The 14,071-nt window shown below is 44.3% G+C and overlaps 1 protein-coding gene across 4 annotated transcripts in view; it reads right to left on the bottom strand.

Annotated features, from left to right (window-relative positions):
- Flnb (filamin B) overlaps positions 1–14,071 on the bottom strand; it is a 130,765-nt gene that overhangs the window by 106,555 nt on the left and 10,139 nt on the right. The gene's annotated exons all lie outside the window — the stretch shown is intronic.

Raw genomic sequence — 14,071 nt, 5'->3', positions numbered from 1 at the left:
TCATGAGCATTGCGTTCAAATGCACAAGCCTACATACATCACACCCACCCCAGACACAACAAAGAACAACAGAGAAAGACCTCTGGTCTCCTTATGCGTGTGTACACACCTATCCATGCACAGACAAACACAAGACAAAAAGGCACTTTGAAGCATTTAGGGAAACCTTTATAAAATGCTTTTACTGGGCCGTTAAGATGGTTCAGTGGGTAAAGACACTTGCTGAACTCACATCCTGAGTTCAGTCCTGGGACCCACATGGTAGTGGAGAGAGAGAAAAGAGTCCCAAAGTTGCCTTCTGGAACACACACACAGAGTAAATAATAATAATAATAATAATAATACCATTACTGTGTTACCAAAAACCTCCCATGTATGCAAGGACATTGTGACTATGACAATCTTCTTGAATGCCAGGTGGGTGCTTGGTGCTTTCAAGTAGCTCAAAGAAATGAGTACATAGGAGTGATGGGAATGTAGCATATGCCAGGCTCTGGGTGTGATTCCTTGTGACCAAGCAAATAAGGCGGTACATTAATGACTGAGGATCACAGTTTTTAATACGCTTAGAATTCTTCACTCCACCCCCTGGTGGGGGGGGGGTTGGCTTTCAAAACAAGTCAAGCATGTGGAAAATAAATACAAGGAAAAACTTATCACAACTGACTGCTGGGCATCTGCGCTAATTAACATGCATCAATTTTCTTGGGAGGAAGGTGAAGAACCGACTTTTCCCCAGGTGTCAGCACTTAAGGAAAGTGATAGGCAAGCGATCCTGTTTCTTCTCCACATAAAGCCACTTGGCACTGAGGAAAAACAAATACAAAATCTTTATAGACTTTTTTTTTTCAGTGCCAACATGTAAAACCAGGGTTCCTGCATGTTAGGTAAACATGCTGTTTATGCCAGGGATGAATGATATCCCTGTGCTCCAGCTTCATTTTAAATTTAAATCCTATGCATCCCGTCTCTCAGTCACCAAAACCAGCATAAAATACAGATATATTTAAAGGTCTATGGTATATGAATTGGATCTCAATAAAGCAGGTTGTTTGAAAAACCCATGTATTCCTCTGCCTTATTCTTCCTCGAAGGAGGTCTTACTATATTTACAGGTAGGACTAAGGTAAAAGCTGAATTCTGGCGACTGCGAGTAAGTGGATTCTAGATCCTCATCACACAAAGCCGGGCTGTTCCCTAAGAAGATCTGTGAAGGTGGAGCAGCATCGGAGAGCACCTCAAGGTTCTCAAAGACATTCCATTGAAACCGAGACTAATTCTTTTACTTCTATTGTTTCAGCAGCTCACTTTCCAAACTTCTGTGGAAGTGAAGGAATAATAAACCTTCCTTAGGTTTACTGAAGGTCATGCTTCCAGCCCACAGCACGGAGTTGTTACACTTTGGTCTTAGGACTCCCCCTCCGCCTCCGCTCAGTCATTTAGCTCAGTTCAAAAAATGCCAAAGAAAGGTCACTTTCCGTACCAACCGTGGTGGTAATTTTTATGGACATTTTCCATAACACTGACGCTCTGACGACTCCACCCCCAAGGGTGAATACGGAAAGTGGAAGGCAGGCCAGCCACTGACCTATGAATGCGTTAATCAGAGGCTCTCAGGGCCAGCAGAGGTCAGCATGATTGAAGGACATCTCCCTTCTCCCGGGCTCATCCAAACAAACTTGTTCCTATCTTTTGCAGCAGTTGAGGTCAGACACTGGAGCCACATCGGACAAAACCTGCTGCAAAGCCAAAGGCAACACACTGTAAGTAATCAGCGCTGATTAGCGTTTGGGGAGATCCTTGGCCTTGAGCGCATGCGCTGATTCAGTTTTTCCAGGAGAAGCCATCCAGCCTCTCAGACCGTGCTGCAGACTGTGCAGGAAGGAAGAGCCCCCACGCTGGAGCAGAGGCCAACTCCAAGAGTTCCCAAGGTGCTGATCTGGGCATTGCTTTGAGGCAGGAAGGAGCCAGCCACGTAAGCCAGTTGGAACTTCGAGTGACATGTTCCTAGCTTGGAAACGGGCCCTGGACAAGGCTTATTTTTAACATCTTGGACTGAAGAAGTGCTTAATGCCCTCAACCAGACTAAAAGAAGCATCTATCTGTCCCTCTGGGGCCATTTAACTCTATCACAAATTCTTTAAGATTAGACTCCAGCATCCCGAATTTGCTTAATGGTGGTGCCAGTCTCTCTCTGCCTGCAGCTGACTGAAGTGGATTCCCTACCATTGGCTTTTGACTTTGGGTTCCAATGCCTCAGAACAGGTTTGTGTATCCATGTTCCTTGTAGGAAACTACTAATGCCCAGTACAGAGGGGGGTACCTGTGATGGAACTCACACATCATGACTGACGTGTACCTCAGGGGTCTGCAAGGCAAATCTTATGTGTCCCCTGTTAGGGTTGGGGGTGTTTTGGATTTGAGAGGACTAAGTCCAAGAGATATCAAGAGTATTAATTTCAAAACTTTTTTTTCATTTAAGCTAGTTTTTCTCAATTGTGTCCAAAAATTGACACAACGATGAGTAATAAATTTCCGATTTTATTATGTATTTATTAGTTTAAGGTTTGGCTTTCTTTTTATTGTTGTTTTAGAAATAGGGTCTCACTGTGTAGCCCATGCTGGCCTTCAACTCATAGAGATCCCTCCCAAATGCTGAGTTAAAGGTAGGCACCACCACATTCAGCAAGGGTTTTTCTTAAAATTATCCAACAATGCATTAAAAAGTCCATGGGCCAGGCACTGGTGTCACAAGCCTTTAATCCCAACATTCAGGAGGCAGAGGCAGTCTGCTCTCAGAATTCGAGGCCACCCTTGGACAGCCAAGGCTACACAGAGAAACTCTTGTCTGGAAAAGAAAAACACAAAAACAAAACAAAAGGTCCATGAAATTTTCCAACTGCTTCCCAGAAGAACTGAAATCTAGAAAGGAGAATGACTGTCAACCCAGTCTTTGGCCTCCATGATTTATCCCCTCCCTGTTCACTGGCATAAATGTTTCCCAGAATAAAAATCATTAACAGGGCAGGGAGAGGCCTGTTAGTGCAGGCCTGAAATCCCAGTGATTTGGGAGGCTGAGGCAAAAGGGTTATACTCAAGGCTTGCCTAAGCTACAGAGTAACAAATTAGTTCAAGGTCAGTCTGGACAACGTTTGAGACCTTATCTCAAAAAACAAAAACAAAAATAAAACCATGATGAAGCTGGGCATGGTGGCACATGCCCAGCCCTTGGGAGGCAGAGGCAGGTGGATCACTGAGTTTAAAGTAAGCCTGGTCTACAGAGTGAGTTCCAGGATAGTCAGGATGATATACATCCTGCCTCAAAAGATGGGAGGGGGGTGTAAAGTGAGAATTGGAGATAGTTCAGTGGGTACAGTGCTTGCATAGCATGCAAAGCCCAAGGTTCAGTCCTCAGTGTCACTCACACACACGCACGCACGCACATGCATACTCACTCAACAACAGGGTAACAACCTACAGACTCTAAGGACCCTAATAGCAAATAAGTAACAATATTCACTAATAAGCACCTATAATCAAACAGAATGCCAAATCCCATCAAGTGTTTCTAGGGCAGTTTGGGAAAGCAGGCTGAGAGGCAGCAGGTGTGTTCAGGCTTCTAGAATGCTTTTTCATCCCTGAGTACAGGAAAGCCACATACACCTAGGAGAGACAGCTTAATGTCTGAGTGAAACAGCAAAGTGACAGTCATCTAAGGCATTCAGTCCTATGAGAAGCAAGGGGCAGAGCAGGGTCATGTGGGAAACTGAAGAAATGAAGTGGTTTACCAAACCATCCAAAGAAAGAATCTCAAGAATGCTAGAATCTCTCTAACCCAGAACTCTAAAGAAGACAAAGATGGACACATTCAGGTTAAGTCAGCTGGCCAGGCACCTTTCTGAGGCTACTGTATGTAGTGTGGCTTGGAACACCCAGCTGGCCACAGTAAAGACAGGATGGATGCCTCCTGGGGGACGTCCACAAAGAAAGCCAAGGATCACGGGGAAGACATGTGAGGTAGGTCCCGGTGACTTGAGAAGTATAGCCCGGATGACCCTGAGCAATCTGTTTAAACAGGCTCTCACCTGTTTACCACCGAGCACAAGGCTGCACTCAAGACTATGGCTCAAGGCAACAATGTGAACTGCCCCTACCTGATAAATGCCTTGAGGTATCAATGTGACAGACATAGATATGTTACCTATTATTTGGAAACTAAGTTTGGAATGAAAAACAGGGTTTAGAACTGAGAAGTCACATCTTCCAGGAAAATCAAGTCCTTCAAGAGAGCAAGGAGCCATCTGGGTCCAGCTACAACCCCAGGACCTGCGGGTATCAGACAGCCTCAGGTCTTGCTTAATAATAACCTTTGCAGTCACACTCATCTGGTACATACACCTGGTGACTGACAGATGCAATCCCAGCTCATATGTCTCCATGAGACATGTTCTCTTACTCATGAGAACGTGGAGTGGACTGACTATAATCACGTAAAATGTCACCAAAGCAGAAAGAATTGAAGTCCATCAAGTCACTGAGAGTCCGGACAGATGGCTCAGTGGTTAAGAGCACTGGTTGCTCTTCCAGAGGATCTGAGTTCAAGTCCCAGCACCCACAAGGAAGCTTACAATTGTCTGTTACTTCAGTCCCTTATGAAACACATTAAAGCACATTAAAACAAACAAACAAACACACACTGAAGTTCTGGGTCAGGAACTCTGATATCTACCCACCTCTGCTGCCCAGCCAAGGCTCAGACACATGGTTACCAGCCATGTAAACTGAGGAACCTCGATTTCCTCATTTGTTTAGGCTAACCTCATTCCACGGATTGACTCTGCACTCACAATCCTCCTGCCTCAGCCTCCTAAGCGGTGGGATTACAGGCATGCCTCATACAATGGCAGTGTTTTGTAAACAACTCATCTAGGTACCAGTCAGATCCTGGCTCCTTTCAGGATTTACAGGCATAGTCTAGAGGGTCCAGAAGGCCCAAGAGGAAAATGTAGACAACGACTTCTTGCCAGGCAGAGACGGGCTCCATGAGAGTGAAAGATAACTATTCACGCGCACAACACCTACAGTACCAGTTTCTGCTAGTTTGCTTTTGCTCCTTGAACCAGTGTACACCAAAGTTTCAAAAAATGCTAACCTTACAAAAGAGCCTAAGAGCATGTTTTTTTTGGGAGTGTGGGGAGGGGGAGACAGGGCACGACTGCCACTGCAGTACCACAAGGATCTGCGCCATCACATGACTCCCCGTGCAAGTCACGAAAGCACTCTAAGTTGGTATGACAGTACCACGCTGTTAGCCGTTTACAAAGACCTCTCTGTTACAGGTGCCGAGTCCTACTGTGAGTCACCATGACCTTTCCAAACAGGCCAGAGCAGACGAAGCAGGTAACTATAGGCAAAAAAAGACAGAACTTAAAAACCCATCCATTCATGAAGGCTGCACATATAGGCAAGTGGTAAAGAGCTTTCCCCAAGTACATGAGGCCCTAGATTCAATCCCTAGCACTAGACGAGGGAAAAAAAAATCATCTTCTGCTGAGAAAGTCATACTTAATTTGGTGCTAAAAAGGCTAGCGGCAGACCAGTAGGATAGCTCAGTAGTTAGAGGTACTTGGCACCAAGCCTGGTGACGTGTTTCACCCCTTGGATCCACATAGTAGGAACAAAGGACTGACTCCCCCAAGTTGTCCACTGGGCCCCACTGTCCTGCACCTGCTCCCACTTGCCCCACCCACAGTAAAATGTATTAAAGATAAAAACTAAAATATTAGTGGCTCCTGTGCTCATTGTTCTTTGTAACAGTAAAAAAAGTAAATCTGTCTGCTAATTAAGAAGCTTACATGCATGGTCCAAAACAATTGGGCTTTGTGGATACCAGCCCTGGTGAGCTCACTGGTGAGATAGATTGCATGTGACACTACCTCTCTGCAGAAACTTGGTCCTAAGAAGAATCATGCCCACATTGCCACATCAGCTGAGTACACAGCCATGTCTCCTGTCTAATCAACAAGGGGCATCCTTTAGCGTGTGCGTGCGTGTGCGTGTGCATGTGTGTGTGTGTGGTGTCATGAAGAGCTTCCAATGGTTCAAAGCTCCCACCTTCATCCTAACACTCTTCTAATCTGGAACCACATACAAAAGATAGGCTGCTGGTTTGTGCTTTTTTTTTTTTTTTAACCTCCATTAACAAATTCTGGACCCCAACTCAATTCCCCTATTCCGCACACGTTCATTTGGTCTTTGAACTCCTTCTCAAGGAAGTGGTGGTAGGGTGCCTGATGCTTTTCACCAACCCCAAATTTATTCCACCCTCTTGGGATACAATAAAATTCTGTATGTTTGCATGTCTGTGAAGTTACTTGGTAATTCTAGAAGGTGTGGACATTATGCTACTTCGAGTTACACTGGATTTTATTTCCTATACACATCCACGTAACATCTTGTAAATTGAGATCTGGAGCGATGGCTCAGCATTTAAGAGCACTGGCTGCTCTTACAGAGGACCTGGGTTCAACTTCCAGCATGCACATGGCAGCTAACAACCATCTGTAACCCTGTTTCTGGAAGATCTAACACCCTCTTCTGGCCTCCTTGGCACTAGGAGCACACACGGTACACAGCCATAGATGTAGGCAAACAAAGATGCTCATACACATGAAATTAAAAAAAAAATTCTATTAAAGAAAAAAGAAATGTAAATTATGCATCTGTGTGTCCCCTGCTCATGTCTGTGACCAGGTAAGCTCTTCACATAGCTGTGGAAGAGATGCTTTCCCTAAGTCATCAGGTAAGAAACACAAACACATAGTCATACCACATTTTCATAAAATAAAGTGTTCTAGTTTCTAATTGGGAAATACAACACATGACCTAAACTCAATCAACAATTATATGGTCAGTGAGCACAATGAGCACTGGAGGAGAGGGCAGGGAACACAGTACTGGATAAATCACACTGAATACTGAGACTTTCCCCAGACGACTGGGACCAGGGGCCAGCCTTCTTCCTCACTGAGGTATGAGGTATGGCAGTAGTGCCTAAAACAGTTACAGCAACCCAACCATGAAAGGACCATAGAGAAATGGGCCAGGACACTCTGGTGGCCAGCAATCCTCCAGTTCAAGCTGCCTGCCATACTTCTAATGTTTCAGGTACTACAGCCAATGAGCTCCCTTTTTGGATGAACCAGGATTCTTTGAGTTTCTTATAGCTTGGACCATATGCATCCGACCACATTACATCCAAAGTCTGCCTCTATTGCTTCTTATCTGTGTGGCAAGCCATTGAAGCAGACATTTGGTGTCTTAGTTCCCCTACCTGTAAAATGGAGATGAGTAAGTGGGAGATGTATTTGCTACCAACCTGGGTAGGTATTGCTTACTGGCTAGTCCTTGAGTGATGGCTGGAAAGGTTGTATTCTGTTTTTACAGTAAGTATCCACCATGCCACCAGTTAACCCATGTGGCAGACCATGGGGACTCTGGCCTATAATTTGTTCCAAGAACTCTTTGCAGTGAAAACTTAAAAGGTTTGTTGTGATAGAAAACAGATTAAAGTCACTAACGTGACAGCTACTTTCACCAACAATCTTTAAAAAATACTATCATCATAAAAACCAAACATAAACCAAATTGGGTGTGATGGCAGACATCCGTAATCCCAGAGGGGGAGATGTCAAGTTCGAAGCCAAAGTTCAAAGAAATTTTGTAGGTTATTGCATAGGTACATAGGTATGCTGTCTTCATACAGCTAACGGTACCCTTCTATGTGAAGGATGTGTATCTGAAGGTGGAAGTGTATATGCTTCTAAGTACGCTTTATTATATCTGAATCACACATTGTTTGTTTTTTAATTTTTAAATTTTGGGACCAGAACACAGTCTGCTGGCTGGGGACTAAAACCATGAGTTTGGCCAGTGCAAAGGTGACCTTAGAGTGCCACTCTCCCTAACATTCATTCCCTCCTCTGTACTTCTACCTACTTTTGCAGACAGTACAAATGTTTCAGCAGTCCCTTGGAATACTTTGAGAACCATCTCTCAGACAAAAGGCTATTGACTGGAAGTCCTGGAGGCACCTTCTGGGGCTCTGGGTCTTTGGGAACCCCAAGCTTATCATACTCACAAGCAACAGGAAGGCCTTATGCGCTAATGCAATTAGCTCAGGTCTTTCAACACATCTGCGGGGAGGAATCCTACTCAGCACGAATGTCTTTGTCTTACTATCTATCTAAACATCTTGAGGATGATCTATTTTCTTTATTATAAGCTGGGCTCAAACCTGTATGCAAGACAACCAAACATAACAATAAACACAAGGCATTTTTCTCCTTTCCATGGTCAAATAGCGAAATGTATTGTACCAATTCATTTTAGAAAGAAAAGAAAGAAAAAAATAAATAAATAAATAAAGAAAGAAAGAAAGAAAGAAAGAAAGAAAGAAAGAAAGTCTTGCTAGGGTGCTTAGGGAGGATCAAATTCCTGGGGTCTCCAGTGATCCCCCTAACCTCAGCCTCCTGATGAGCTATTGCTTTCTCAGCCAGTATGCTTTTATTTTCCCAGGACTTCATATATGCTAGGTTGCTACTCTACTACTGAGCTACATTCCCAGCATTTTAATAAGGGAACTAGCCAGAGAAACACACAGAACAGGGGAGGAATAGCACAACAGTTGCCATTAAATTGTAGAATTAAATAGAGGAATTAAATAGAAGAATCAAAAGCCTCTGTTTACCTCTTCCTCCTTCTGTTTGTTTTTGAGACAGGATCTCACTGTGTAGCCCTGGCTGGCGTAGAACTAGCTATGTAGACCAGGTTGCCCTCAAACTCTCAGAGATCCTCTCCCTAGTGCTGAGATTTAACACATGTACTGACACATCCAGCTGCATATCCCTAGACTGTTCGCCCCAGTTATGGCACACATATAACCCTGACATCCACAAGTTTTGGTGGTGGTCATTCCCATGAACAAATATACATACATACATACATACACATATTATTACACATGTAAGCAAACCTTAACATAAACAGTATCCCAGCAAATTGTCTCTCAGTTTGCTTTCTTGGATCCTCATCATGTTTTGTAAAACTGACTTAGGGTAAAGACATGCGTGGTTGACCCTCTGGACAATTGAATGGGTTTGCCCAGGGAGGATAAAGTGGGATGGTGTGAGTGCACTCAGAACAGAGTACAGTTTCAGACTTGCTCATTGTTTCTGTGGGTCACAAGCCAGAGAAGACCAAACCATGGGTAAGAGGGAAACCACTGTATAGTACTAATGAGAGCTGGGTGATGACCAGCCACTGTGCGTCACAGAGCTGTGGGTCTCTCTCTCTCTCCAGTTCCAGCCCTCCAGCAGGTCTCAGCAGGTCAGGAGAAGGGTGGTGCAGGTTACTCTGCACACTGCCCTTATCCCGCTCATCTCCCCTTTTACTACCAGCAGAGAGGCCTGGAGCTGAGCACAGGCAAGCTGCTGGCTGGGACTCTGTAACACTGTTTTGGGTTTATTTATGGTTACCTTCCATTTACTTAGTGATGTTGCTTTTCCATTATGATAGTGACACAGAGTCTCCTTTTCAATTACATCTGTTGTAAAAGTGAGTCAGCTGCAGGGGGAAATAAAATTAAGTGCGAATGAGATGGAGCCAGCCATAGGATGTAAAACTAGGAGAGGTGGTTAGCTCCTTTACCAACTGCTGAATTGAAGTTCAGGTGAGGCAGGCCTCATTTGGTTCAGAGAAGGAGGTCCTAATGACCATAGAGATAGACCTGGAAATAAGGAAGAGCTAGCCTGGCGCCCTGGGCTGAACACCTGTTGATATTATCAATAACACTGAACCGCTGGAACTGGAGAGACAGAAACAAAAGCCATTGTGCCCCATCGTCATGGGGAAAAAGCACCTTTGACTGACTGACTCTTTCCTGTGGTTAAACAGGAGTTCTGCCTTCCTCACTCAAGGACCGTCAGCAACTCTTCCTTTGGGAAAGGGGCTGGATGCTCCCTGGCCATGGGAAAGAAAATGGCTGTCCAATCAGACAGAGTATACTGTAACCGCCGTATCAGCAGGCAAAAGGAGAAAGCAGATAGGTAGACTATGCAAGACCCACACATTTCCCTTCAGGCTGGTGGGGGAGGCTGGGGCAGCTGCCGAGAACTGAGGACTCGGCTATCACTTCCCAGATCCACTCTTGTATTAGACGCCATAGAATGCACTACTGGCAACCTCCTACATCCATCCTGGCCCAGCGTTCTGGATGTTCAGGGTAGTTCCCAAACATTACTGTAAAAAACTGTTCTAAGCCTCCTAACACAAGGTTAGATCATGCAGGGTTTAAGTCTATACTTAGGGCAGTGAAAGTGTTGGCAGGTGATGCAGGCAGCCCTACAATGTCCCAGATGTCAAGGGCCTGGATTAGAGGGAGGCAAAGTGATACCCAGGGCCAAGTTGGGGACAGCGAGTCTCTGGGGCTGGATGGAAACAGTTGGCTGGTTTTGCTACTCTGCTCCAGATGAAAGCATGCATGTAAGGCAGTCAGTATAACCTCGTCAGCATGCATTAGTACTGGAAATACCTTCATGCCTTTTCAGTTTCCTGCTCGTCAGTATTTTCATGAAATCCTGAGAAGATAAGCACCTGTGACATTAGCGTAAAGACTCATTTTTCCAGGGTGAAGTGGGGCCAGTGCTGAGGACCTGACAGCGTCAGCTGTCATTTCCTGAGTACTTGCTAGGAGCCAGACACACCAAAAAGAGCTTTCATACCCCAAAACCGTGAGGGAGAAAATGTGGGGGGTTTTGTTGCCCCTCACTCCCTTTGTAGGCTGGCTGTGAATTCATCTGCCTCAGCTTCTCAAGCTCTAGGAACCCTCCCAACCCCCACCTTTTTGGGTGGTCTCTCTATGTCGTCCAGGCTGGTTTCAAACCCCTGTGTTCAAACGATCCTCCAAGCCTCAGAAGCATCTGGCATTACAAACCACTGCAGGGCAGAAACAGCTTCCTGTGGTCAGTCAGAGCAAACAAAAAGGTGGTCAGCACATTACAGTTCTTTTACAGGGCATTTCTTATACAGACAAGGCAAAACCAAACGTCAAAAAAATGAGCTAGGAGATGGCTCAGTCAGTGAAGTGCTTGCCACTGAAGTATGAAGGTCAGAGTTCAATTCCCGGCATCAGTGTAAAAACCTGCCCTACCCACCGCCACACACATACATGAGCACACATACACAGGATAAAGGTAAAGAAAGCCCTTAAAAGAAGAAGGCTGTGTGAGATGGCTTAGCATGTAAAGGTGCTTGCCTATGCAAACCTGGCAACCCAAAGTCAATCCCTAGGATCAAACTGTAGGTGAGAAGAAGAAAACAGAACAAAAACAGAACAATTTTCACAAGTGGTGCTCTGATGAATCTACACATATGATGTGACCATGAATGCCTGTCCTTGTCCCCCAATCATGTTTGCATGCACACACACACACAAGTAACAAAAAATACATCTTTTTTAACAAATCAAAAGGTGCTGGCAAGATGCCTCAGCAACTAAAAATGCTTATTGCCAAGTCTGATGATAACTCAAGTTTCATCTCTGAAACCCACATGGTGGAAAGAACAAACCCACTCTCCAGACTTATCCTCTGACCTCCACCCAATAGGTATCACTCACTCACACACACACACACACACACACACACACAAATATGCTTAAAAGTTTTAAAAAATGGGAGGGGAAAACATTGAAAGAGACAAAAATGAAAGAAAGGGAGAAGGGCAAAGAAGCCAATAGGGGATTAAAAATAAAGAAAATAATTGGCCAAACTGTGGGTTTGAATGAGAATGGACCCCGTAAGTTCATATATTTGAATGCTTGGTCCCCAGTGAGTGGAACTGTTTGGGAAGGGCTAGGAGGTGTGGCCTGAGGGTGGGCTTTTTAAAAGCTGTACCATTCTCAGCTCTTTCTACCGCCTACTTACCTATAAGATATAAACTTACATCTACTGCTCCAGCACCAAGCTCCTCACCATCATGATCACAGACTCTAAACTGTCTATAAATTTCCTTGGTCCTGGTGTCTTATCAACAGATAATTAACTAAAATACAAAATGGCAAGAAAAGTAGAAGAAGCCATCCTAGGAGTGGTAGCTCCTGCCACCAAGGAATGGTGGCTATCCCATCCCTTGGGAGCTTGTCCCAAGTTTGGGGCCTGCCTAGCTACAGCGTGAGAGTCTGTCTTTAAAAAGAAAAGTAGTGCATGCCTTTAACAGGCAGAGGCAGGCGGATCTCTGAGTTAGAGATCAGCCTGGTCTAATGTTGAGTTTAAGACAGCGAGAAATACACTGTGAGCCCCTGTTTTGAAAGCACAAACAAAAATAAGACAACAACAAAAAAAAAAAAAAAAAAAAAGGAAAAGAAAAAGTGTTATCATGCTTTCTATCCTTAAAATCAGGTTTTCCAAAGTCCAGAAAATGTTACTAACCTAAATGGTACCTCCTCAACAGCTGATTAAAAACTCAGGTGACCTCTTCTCTTGATAACAGTTCCAGTCGTTTCGATCTGGCCATGGTTCTAAGCACCTCTACCCTTCATTGATAATGAGATCACTTCTTCCTCTAGCCTAAGCTGACTCTCTGCAGTGGGGGAGGGAGGGGTGCAAGAGGATAGGGGCACTACATGTGTGATTTACATGACATTTATGGACCTCCAGGACTAGAATGCTATTTGAAAGTACTGTGAGAGGTCAAAGTACTTCCTATCAGAACACTCCAGAAAGCCTGCCCCACAGGAAATGGAAATGGGATATTCTGTGGGTCTGGTGTCCTTGAGAGCATTGGGAAAACAGTTCCTCCATAAGAGCATGAAGCCTTCAGGACGGTATGGGATAGTCTCTACAAGTCGGAAGGAAGGCAAGGGGAACCAGGCTGTCCAATTCCATCCTGCCAGGAGACTTCTGAAACATTTTAAACTGTGAATGTAGCTGAGCAACTAAAAACTTAACTGAGTTTCTCTACTGGGCAGCGAAACATGAGACAAAAATCGCAACAGTTACCAAACATAATAACTGTTATTAACAGACCCTGGCAGTTCCAATAAAAGTTGCTCCTAAAAGCTTTTAAGACACAGGAAGTAGCTGGAACACCCCTGCTCCATGGTTGACCAAAACATACTCCTGAACCAAGGGAGACTTCCAAACCATAATGAGTGGCAAGTAAGACTTCCAATGTTAATGCTGGTACAAGCACAGTTAAAGCTCAAAGGTGAATCTTGTTACAAACACGGGTGTGAGCAAGAAAGCTCCAGTCCACAGTCTCTTTCCTAAGGAAAAGCACCTCTCTTTCTCCATTTCAACCAAAAGGAGTTGTAAGCCAAATTCACTAAAAGGAAACAAAAACCTCATCAAAGTTTTCTTTATGGGTGAGATCCATGCTTTTCTATGTTCTTGATTTTTTTTTGTAAAAATAAGTAATTACAAATGTAAATTTAAAATTACATTTATTTATGTAACTGTGTGTGTGTTTGCATGTGTGTGTGTGTGTGTGTGTGTGTGTGTGTGCGCGCGCCTGCATGTCAGATATGTAGAAGAAGTCAGGGGGAAATTTGCAGGAGTTCTCTCTCCTTGCAACATCTGTGCCCCAGAAATTGCATTCAGGTCTTCAGGCTTAATGACAAGCATTTTAACTCCCTAAGCCACCTCACCAGCCTTCAAATATGACTTCTTAAATTTTAATAGAAAACAATGTACCAGAAGTAGGTTTCAAACACATGCTGAGGGGATATAGCTTTACAAGACTGAAATCTTGAGATGGCTCAGTGCTTAAGGCGCAGGTTTATCCCCAGCACCCACATAGCTGCTCACAACTATCTGTGACTCCAGTTCCAGGGGATCTGACACCCTCACACAGACATACGTGCAGGCAGAACACCAACACACATAAAATTAAAAAATAAATTATTTTTTAAAGTGATTAAAATATTAACAATAACAGCCAGCCACACCCTCACTAGCTAGCTGGGTGTGCCTCAGTTTCCTTTAACTGTATAAGGACATTAGAACAATAACTG

This window comes from Meriones unguiculatus, chromosome 9 (assembly GCF_030254825.1).
Source record: "Meriones unguiculatus strain TT.TT164.6M chromosome 9, Bangor_MerUng_6.1, whole genome shotgun sequence".
NCBI classification, from domain to species: Eukaryota; Metazoa; Chordata; class Mammalia; order Rodentia; family Muridae; genus Meriones; species Meriones unguiculatus.
Note: the sequence above shows the minus strand (reverse complement) of the source record. Positions and strands in the feature narration are given on the sequence as shown.